Genomic DNA, 9,117 nt, shown 5'->3' on the forward strand with positions numbered 1-9,117 from the left:
TCTGAGTGCGCCCCGGGCGCACCTGGCTCCTTCTCCAGCTCCGGCTCCAGCACCTAGCTCAGCCTCAAGCCTACCCCTGCCTCTCGGACTGTTTGTGCAGACGGCCCTCGCTTTGGGCTCCGCCGCTCCCTTCCCCTGGGCCGGAGAAACGGAACCAGTGCCTCCACCTCCGAGCCGCCCGCCGCGTGTCCCTCCAGCCCTGGACACTGGCAGCGCTGGAGCCGCCAGAGCCTAGCAGTGACGGGGGCGGGGCCATGCTAATGAGCCCAGCCTGGAGGGCGGGGCCTGAAGGAGGGGGGGGGGTGAGGTCCCAACCGCCCCACCTCGAAGTCTTAAAGAGCCCGCGCCGGCTTTTGGGGAGATGCTGCGGGCTACAGGCAGAGGGCTCTACTAGGGCTGGAGAACCAGGGTGGACGGGTCTACATGGCCGCGGCGGAGCTACCCGGACAGGGTACATTTGCGCCAGCCCCAAGAAGCGATTTTAAGCCGGTGGCAGTGTGGATTCCCTCAATGAATAGGATAATCGCGCCACCTGGTAGTTAGACTCAGCTTGCGGCGCAGGGAGCTGGCCAGAGCCGGGACTGCCCCACCCGAATCTCGCACCATTCTGGTGCTGAGAACACATACGGGGTCTGGGCTCTCTGGCTCCGAGCTCCGGGCTCCGAGAGAGTGACCCTCGGTTCGCCGCTCTGTCCGAGCTGAAGGTCCCGCTGTGCCCCCGCAAAGGGGTCGGGATTGGACTGAGGGTGCTGAGTCAGCCTGTAGCTGAGGAAGGGGGTTCATCTGGGGGCTGCAGGAATCCCGAGGGTCCCCTTTTGCCTAAGCGTTGGATCCGAGACACCTGCGCTGCCCACCGAGAGGGAGGATGGGGAGAGGGTGTAGTCCCTCTCCTGCTTGCCTTCCCACCCTACCCTGGGTCGCCTGGAGCACTGGGCACAGCTCTCCTGCTCCCCATCCTTGCCCCATGTGGTCACAGCCTACCCGGACGAGCTCCTAGGGAATCCAAGATATTGCACAACACCTGTCCTAGTCCCTCGCCCTCTTGCTTCTCTTTCCTGCCGCCCCTGGCACTCACCTGGGCTGATGCCAAAGGGCACACTTGCCTCCCCTATAGGGCTTCCTGGGCCTTGGGGAAAGAGGGAGGGAAGAGAGCGGCAGGGAGGAGTCCGAAATTCCTTGAATCCTGGTTTGAGAACAAGAAAGGACCTTCTACATTATTTAGTTCCCTCTCCCTCATTTTACAAAAGAAGAAACTGAGGCCTACAGAGAAGAAGTGATCTGGCCGAGATCATACAGGAATTTAGTCTGAGGGCCGTCAAGCCATTCTTCGAACCAGTCCTTGGCCTGAACCGGGCTGAGACCCTCCTGCTGTGTCTATCCAATTTACGGATCAACTACACCTCTCGAAACGTCCGATCCGAGCTGGCAGGGCCCGTAGAGGCCATCTGGTCCATCCTCTTCTTTCTAAGGAAGAGGAGAAGGAAACTGAAGCCCAGAAAGCAGTAGGAACGTCCGAAGGCACCAGAGAGTCCTCGGAAAACTAGATCTCCTGACTGACAGTGGGGCTGTTTCCACAGCGGGGAGCTCACAGTCTGGTTGAGAGAGAGAAGTCATCCCTGGAACAATGAAACAACTGATTGGGAAGGACTGTGGGACCAGACTCTTAAGTGCCTGGAGCTCTGACAGAGATTTGTGCAGACCTGTCTCCTTGCTCCTCCCCCTCCCCCCTGCTCCCAGTAAGGGGGATGGTACTCAGGTTAGTGCCAGGGAAGGAATGGTCACCCAAGGGTACATCTGTGTTCTCTAAGGACCCCAAACCCTAACTTCTTAACCTGTCCGCACTCCCAGTCTGGCTCAACATTCCTGATTTGAACTAGCCAAATTTATATTTACCCTCTTCCCCCTTTCATTTGTATTGACCTGTGATTTCATTCCTATGGAGAACTCCCAGTGAGGGGAATTACTTTCTCAAAGCAGATAAGCAGCTACACATCTTAGCCTTGTGCTTCTTAAAGTCACGCAACCAATATATGTCTCAGGCAAGACTTGAACCTTGGTCTGACTTACCCCCATGCTGTGCTGCCCCCCCACTCTCTGTCCTTGGGAGGCAATAGAAGTGACTTGCCCAGGGTCACACAGCTAGTGAGTGTCTTAGGCTAAATTTGAACTCAGGTCCTCCTGAATCCAGGCTCAGCGCTCTATCCACCTACCTGTCACCTAGCTTCTCCACTCTCACATGTAAATACAAAGTAACTTTGGGTGAAGACAGTCGGTGGCACAGTGTCTTTTAACATAGCCATTGTAGAATTAACGTCCATGTGTTATCATTTGTTCTTCCTCTGTGACATGCCTTTTCCAGGCATGAATATATGGATCCTTAGTTTACAAAGGAGACTGAGGTCATTACTCTTTTCTCTATCGCTTGACTCGAATTCTGTGTTCCCATCCATCTTTCAAGAAATTAAGTCGATCAAAGGATCACGACTGTAGAGCTGAAAGGGACCTCTAAGACTGCCTTGTCCAACCCTTTCATTTTACAGATGAGGAAACTGAGCCACAGAAAGGTTAGGTGACTTTCTAGAGGACACACAGGTGGTAAGTAGCAGAGCCAAGATTCACATCTAGCTTGTGTGTGTGTGTGTGTGTGTGTTTGTGTGTGTGTGTGTGTGTGTGTGTGTGAGAGAGAGAGAGAGAGAGAGAGAGAGTTTGATGACCACCAGCATTCACGATGTGGAAGAGCTGGAAATGCAAGAGGGCTGAAGGCAGGTGTTCTTCCCCGAAGCTCTGTAAAGCAGATCCTGGATTCCTGTACCCACAGCCTGAGATTATCTCATTATCTCAAATGAGATAATATATGCAAAGCATTTTGCAAACCTGTATAAATGCCGCCCTATTTTCTTGTCCCGGTTTCAGAGAATCACAGACTTTCTGAGTGAGAAGGAACCCTGGGAGTCATTTAGACTAATGAGTGGTCATCCAACCTTTGTAGAGCTCCTTTGAGGGGCATCCCATGAGGCAACTTATTCCACTTTGGGACAGTTCCTGCTATAAGGCAGTTTTTCCTCCCACGTCAAGACTAAATGTGCCTCTGGGTTACCTCTCACTATTATTCTAGTCCTGCCCTCTGGAGCAAATCATAACAAAGCTGATCCTTCTTCCACTGGACAAGCTTTCAAATACTTAAAGAAAGTTCTCTTGTCCTTCCCATGTCCCTTGTTCTCCCAGTTAACTCATTTCCTTCCACTGAATCTCATAGGGCTTGATTTGATGAATGAATGGAAAAGCACCCATTAATAGATAACTTTGTGCAAAGTGCTGGGGATCCAAATAGAGAGCCCAGTTTCAAGGAGCTCCCAATTTAATTGGGGAAAACAATACACTTAGGAAAATTCAACTATGGGGCAAGTGAAAAGGCCCTGTGGTCCCTAAGGTGCCAGAGGTAAAGGAAATGGTATTGCATCTTCTTTAATGCCATCTCTACTGATAAAACCATACCCGTTAATAATGTGGAACCATTTGACAATGTCGAGGACTTTGGTAGTGGTGAAGGCTTTCTCTCCTGACTCTGCAGGGGAGGTGGGGGCTGCAGCACTCTGTAGAGGGAGTCAAAAAGTCTTATCTCTCCAAGGCCTGTTTCCCTGGAGGATGGCTTTGGGGACTGGGCTGGAAGCAGGGATAGTGTTCTGGGAAGAGCTGACATTGGTGAGGCTTTGGGGTTCAGGGTCCTGGACTAAAATCCATTTGTATCTAAGGTAAGGTGGTGGTCAAGGTGGTGTTCAGGTGGTAGGATTTGCCTGGTACATGCCTCCTGTCTCTCCTTCAGGTGCCTTGTTACTTCAGTCCTTTATCATCCTGTTGCCCTGTTCTGGGTATTATCCAGTCAATCAAAAACATTTTTTCACTAAATATTTCACTCAGAACCAAACAGAGTACTCCAGATAGTCTGAATAGGGCTAAAAGGAATGCAACCATCCCCTTCCTATTCCTGGATGTTATGCCTCTTTTTTTTTCTTTTTTTTTAGTGAGGCAGTTGGGGTTAAGTGACTTGCCCAGGGTCACACAGCTTGTAAGTGTCAAGTGTCTAAGGCTGGATTTCAACTCATTATGCCTCTTAATGTAGCTATGGCTGGAGTAGTATAATATCCTAACACTTTCATGCACTTTAGGCTAATTTTTCCTTAAAAGTTATTGAGACCATCCTCAATTCTTGGTTGGCCCAGAGAACTAAAGATTTAGGCTGATGCCATCACTTCTGGGCAGTTTGAGTATGAAACATTCAGCAGTCCAAGGGCACTAATGGATGCCTCATTGGTGGATTATGATGCGCAACTCAGATATGGGAAGTTCACTCAGCTGAATCAACTTGTTTTTCAGTTTTATCTGACTTTGTGACCCCATTTAGAGTTTTCTTGGCAAAGATACCAGAGTGGTTTGCCATTTTCTCTTCCAGCTCATTTTATAGATGAGGAACCTGAGGCAGACATCAGTTAAATGACTTGCCCAGGGTCACACAGCTAGTAAGTGTCTGAGGCCAGATTTGAATTCAGGTCTTCTCCAGGCCCAGCGCTCTGTCCACTGAGTCCCCTTGAGATGACCTTAACACCTATTCTTGTTGAATATCCTTTTCCGGCTATGGCTCAGTAAATCTCTGACCAATGTCTCGTTTTTGTTCCAGTTTTGCACTGTATCAAAACTAAATTATGAGGGGCAGAGCCAGAACAGACCAACTGGAGGAGTTGGCACAACGAGCTAGTTGAAAGTGGGGGAGAGGCAGTGTAGAGCAAGGTGAGCCCAGACTGGTTTTCATGCCAATGAAAACTTTTAAGATGGTGCCTCCAGAGACTTTAATTTCTTCCTTTGAGGCACTACCCACTCCCGGTGATTAGAGAGTAAACTGCAGGCAGCCATTCAGCAAAGAGAAACAGACGTGAGCACGATCTGTGTTCTTAAGACACAGACCCTAAAGATAAATGTAGTAAACTGCTTGAGGCCTTCCAGCTTTGTTGAGCCTTCCAGCCAGGTAATTTAAACCTCCTTCAAGTTCTATTGGGGAAACCTCTTCAGAACTCAGTTTACCTTCAAAGCACTCAGGAGGGACTGAATTTTTTCAGGATCAAGAAAGAGATTTTCCCCCTCATTAGAAGAACTAGTACTCAGGCCTTTGTTGATGATGCCTTTGAACTGCTAATGGTCACCATCAATTGCCTTGGTGGAAGCCTTCTGAAAGGGTCTTGTGAGCTTTAAGGGATTCAGAATTGTGTAAACTGTTTAGTTCTGGATGACTTTTTGGAAATGACTGTGCAGCTGGACTGGTGGTCCTCCAGCCTATAATTGTTTCTGGACATCACCAGCCATTGGGAGGGCGGGCAGGAGGGACCTGATAGAGAGAGAATGAAGAGCAAGGCAAACCCCTGGCATTTTAGGATTGTCCAACAGATGTGCTGGAGGAACTCTCTGAGTTGGGTTTATCTTTTAATTTGGAACTTGAGATAGCAACCACAATTTGGCCACATGGATTTTGATGGGTTGTTGTTGTTTTGATTCTTTTGTGCAAGTCATTGAGGCCATTGGAAGGATGATGCTAAATCCCCCTCGGGAGCCTAGGAACATTTCTGAATGTGGGGATTTAGACAAATGTGCCAGTGGCATCTCATTTCATTAGCTGAGGACAGACAGAGGTGCTGCATTTAAAAATTTAAAAAGTTTTCTCTCTCTCTCTCTCTCTCTCCCATTTTTCTGTTTCTACTTTCTGTTTCTCTCATCCCTTGTCTCTCTGTTGCTGTCTATCCTGCTGCTCTGTCTCTCTCTCTCTCTCTTTGGTGATTTCCTCTCCCCGTCTGTCTGTTTCTGGCTTTCTCTCCTCTGTTTCTGTCTCTCTCTGTGTCTCTGTTTGTCTCTCTGTCTATCTCTGTCTGTCTCTCTCTCTTGTTTCTCCCTCCTCACTGTCTGTCCATGTTTCTTTCTGTCTGTCTCTGTCTCTCCCTCCCTCCCAGTCTATCTGTCTCTCCCCCTCCCATCTCTCCCAGGGAAAGGACACAGAACTGGGCCTCAGGAGCATCTCCTCATCCTCACAGAAATTGCTACTCCTTGAGCAGAGAGAATAGAGCCCATGTCCTGGTCTCCAGAAGTCTTGGCTCTGTGAGTTTTTGTGTGGCTTTCTGTCTTTGACCCATCACAGGAGGGCAGAGTCAGGCCCCGGCAGCAGCACCCACAGGCACCTGCTGAGCATTTTTGCCAAAGGGGGCAGCTTCAGGACCTGCAATCATGGGGCAGTCAGACCCCAGCAGGGGCAGTGTAGCGGTACACAGACCCACTGAAATGATGTGATCCAGGATAGGGCAGGAGAGCTCAGGCCTCAGCAGAGGCTCTTGTCCTGTCCTGACACAAGGGCAGAGGTACCATTCAGAATGGCTGCCAGTGGCAGAAGAATGGGCATTGGTGTTAGTCCCCTCACGTTGCTGCCAGTACATACCTGGTGTTCATGGCATAACTCCTCCCAAGGGAGGGCTTGGAGCACCAAGGGTGGTATTGTTGGGAGGGAACTTGCTTTCTGGTAACAAGGGAGAGGTGAAAATGTCTAACTGGTCCCCACAGAGGAAGGGGAGTGATCTCTCAGAGACTTCTCATGGGGGTGAAGATTTTGTTGTTATTTAGACGTTTTGATCATGTCTAACTCTTTGTGACCCTGTTTGGGGTTTTCCTGGCAAAGGTATGGGAGTGGTTTGCCATTTCCTTCTCCAACTTCTTTTACAGATGAGGAAACTGAGGCAAACGGGACAGATGTGAACTCAGGAAGATGAGTCTTCCTGACTCTAGGCCCAGAGTTCTCCCAGTAGCTGCCCATTCTCTGGTTATAGCTAAGTAAATCTCTTTTTGTTAACTGCTGAATCACCTACCAGTGTCTCATTTTGTTCCATTATCAAACCTGAACTGAGTTAGGCCCAGCCTGCAATGGTAGCCTAGGGTTACATGATTGCAGGTTGCCATATCACACTATTGACTCCTATTGAGCTTGTAGTCCATTAAAACCCCCAGATCTTTTTCTGCTGTATCTCCTCCATCTTATACTTATGAAGTTGATCTTTTTGGACCCAAGTGAAAGAAATGCCATTTTGATTTCCCTAGAGTTCAGGCAGTAGAAAGGAGAAAGGTAGAAATCAGCATCTCAGGCCTTAGCCAAGGTTCAGACCCTCCAGCCTAGCTCTCTGATTGTCCCCCCTCTGTCTCTCCCTCCCTTTTACATTCAAAGTTAATTGACCTTGGTCCCCTCTGGGGGGAGTGAAGGCCTCGAAGTCAGCCCCTTCTGCACTTCCTTTTGACCCCTGGCTTGGAAGACATAATTATGAGCTCCTGGATAGGAAGACCAATCTTATTCATTTATGTCTCCCCTCTCTCCACACAGAATAAGTGCCCAGGAAATGCTTGTTGAATTGAATTGCCTTCTTTCCTTCCCCTTTCCCACTTGACTGAAGGGCAAAGTAGAGAGAATCAAAGCTGGAGCCAGGCTTGTGTCTCTACCTTCCCTCCTTTAGGGTCTTTAAAAGCCAGCTGTAGTCAATCAAGGGCCCCAGTTGATTTGATCCTGGAACATTTACAGGAGGGGAGGACCTGGTGCAGACAACCTCTGGGGAAAGGCAGCCTGGGGACTACCTCCTGCCAGCAGCCGGGCTCTCTATTACTGCTAGGTCTGCTTAAGGGACCATGGGCTGGGGCCAAAGCAGTGGTATGCTGGTAAATGTTTAACAATCTGCTTTCTGAAAAAATGAGCTTTTTAGGTTGAATTTGCATTATTGACATTTTTCTCTATCACTTTCTTAAGCCTAAATAATCAACAACACCATAAATTGAGTTCTGATTTGTAGCATTTGACAATTTTCATGGGGGTAAATGCTCTCATTGAAAATTTAACAATGGATCTAACACAGATTTGAGCTGATACCAGCACTTGGGCCCAAGGGACAGGCCAGGGAGGAATCCACCCAATTCAGATTCTACACATCATTTATTCTTGTCCCCTTTCTCAGGCCTCAGTCTCCCATCTGTTTTGATCTAGATATAAATTAATAATTAATTAATGTCAGCTGATGCCATCAAAGATCTTATTTCTTTGGTTTGTGAACCCTCTCCATCAAAGCAGATCACAACTCTTACGTGGCTTAGGAGAGGAAACTTAGTTTTCGTTATCTAGGATCTAAGATTTTACAAGTTCAGTGGGGAGCTCCTGATGAGGCAAATCCCTTTATCAGGAAGGGAGGAAGAAAGGAAGGGAGGGAGGGAGGAAGGAAAGAAGAGAAGGAGGAAGGAAGGGAGGGAGGGAGGAAGGAAGGAAGGGAAGGAGGAAGGAAAGAAGAAAAGGAGAGAGGAAGGGAGAAAGAAAGGGAGGGAGGGAGGGAGGAAAGAAGAAATGTCAAGGACTTAGTAAGTGCTTATTATGTGTCAAACACTGCGCTAAGCACTTTTTAAATAAGATCCTCACAACAACCCTAGGAGATAAGTGCTACTGTTGTCCCCATTTCACAGAGGAGAAAACTGAGGCACACAGGGGTTAAGTGACTTGCCTAGGGTTCCATAGCTAGTAAGTGTCTGAGGCTGAATTTGTACTCAGGTCTTCCTGACTCCAAGGCCCAATGCTCTATCTATATCCTGGCTTATAGAATCTTAGGTCAGCTCATCTTTTCTCCTCCTGGCTCCATTTCTAGGATTGGGCCCACACAAGGGCTGCACATATTTAACAGTACTTGCTGTTAAGTATCAGAGACGATTAAGGTGGGTGGAAGACTGTACAGATGGAGAGGGAGGAAGGGCAGCCCCAGGGAAAGTGCCAAGGGACAGTGCAATCCAAGCAGATGGAGAGGACCGGGATGCCCGTGCCGGACTGGCTGATGTCAGAAGAGGGGGTGAGCTGGCGGTGCTTCTGACAGCTGACTGCTGTCCTCTCCCTGGGAGAAGCGAGCCCCCAGTTAGCCAGCCCACAGGAGGAGAGGGAAGGGTCTAGCTCCGTGGCAGTGAGCTGCAGGAGTTAAGTAAGGAGAGACACATGAAAAATGACTGAACTCTGAGAAAGCCTAGTCAGTGGCTGGGAAAGCAGAGAAGGGCTTATCTTGCCAGGACACATCT

The sequence above is a fragment of the Vombatus ursinus genome, unplaced genomic scaffold (genome assembly GCF_900497805.2).
Source record: "Vombatus ursinus unplaced genomic scaffold, bare-nosed wombat genome assembly UNPS02014935.1, whole genome shotgun sequence".
NCBI lineage: Eukaryota > Metazoa > Chordata > Mammalia > Diprotodontia > Vombatidae > Vombatus > Vombatus ursinus.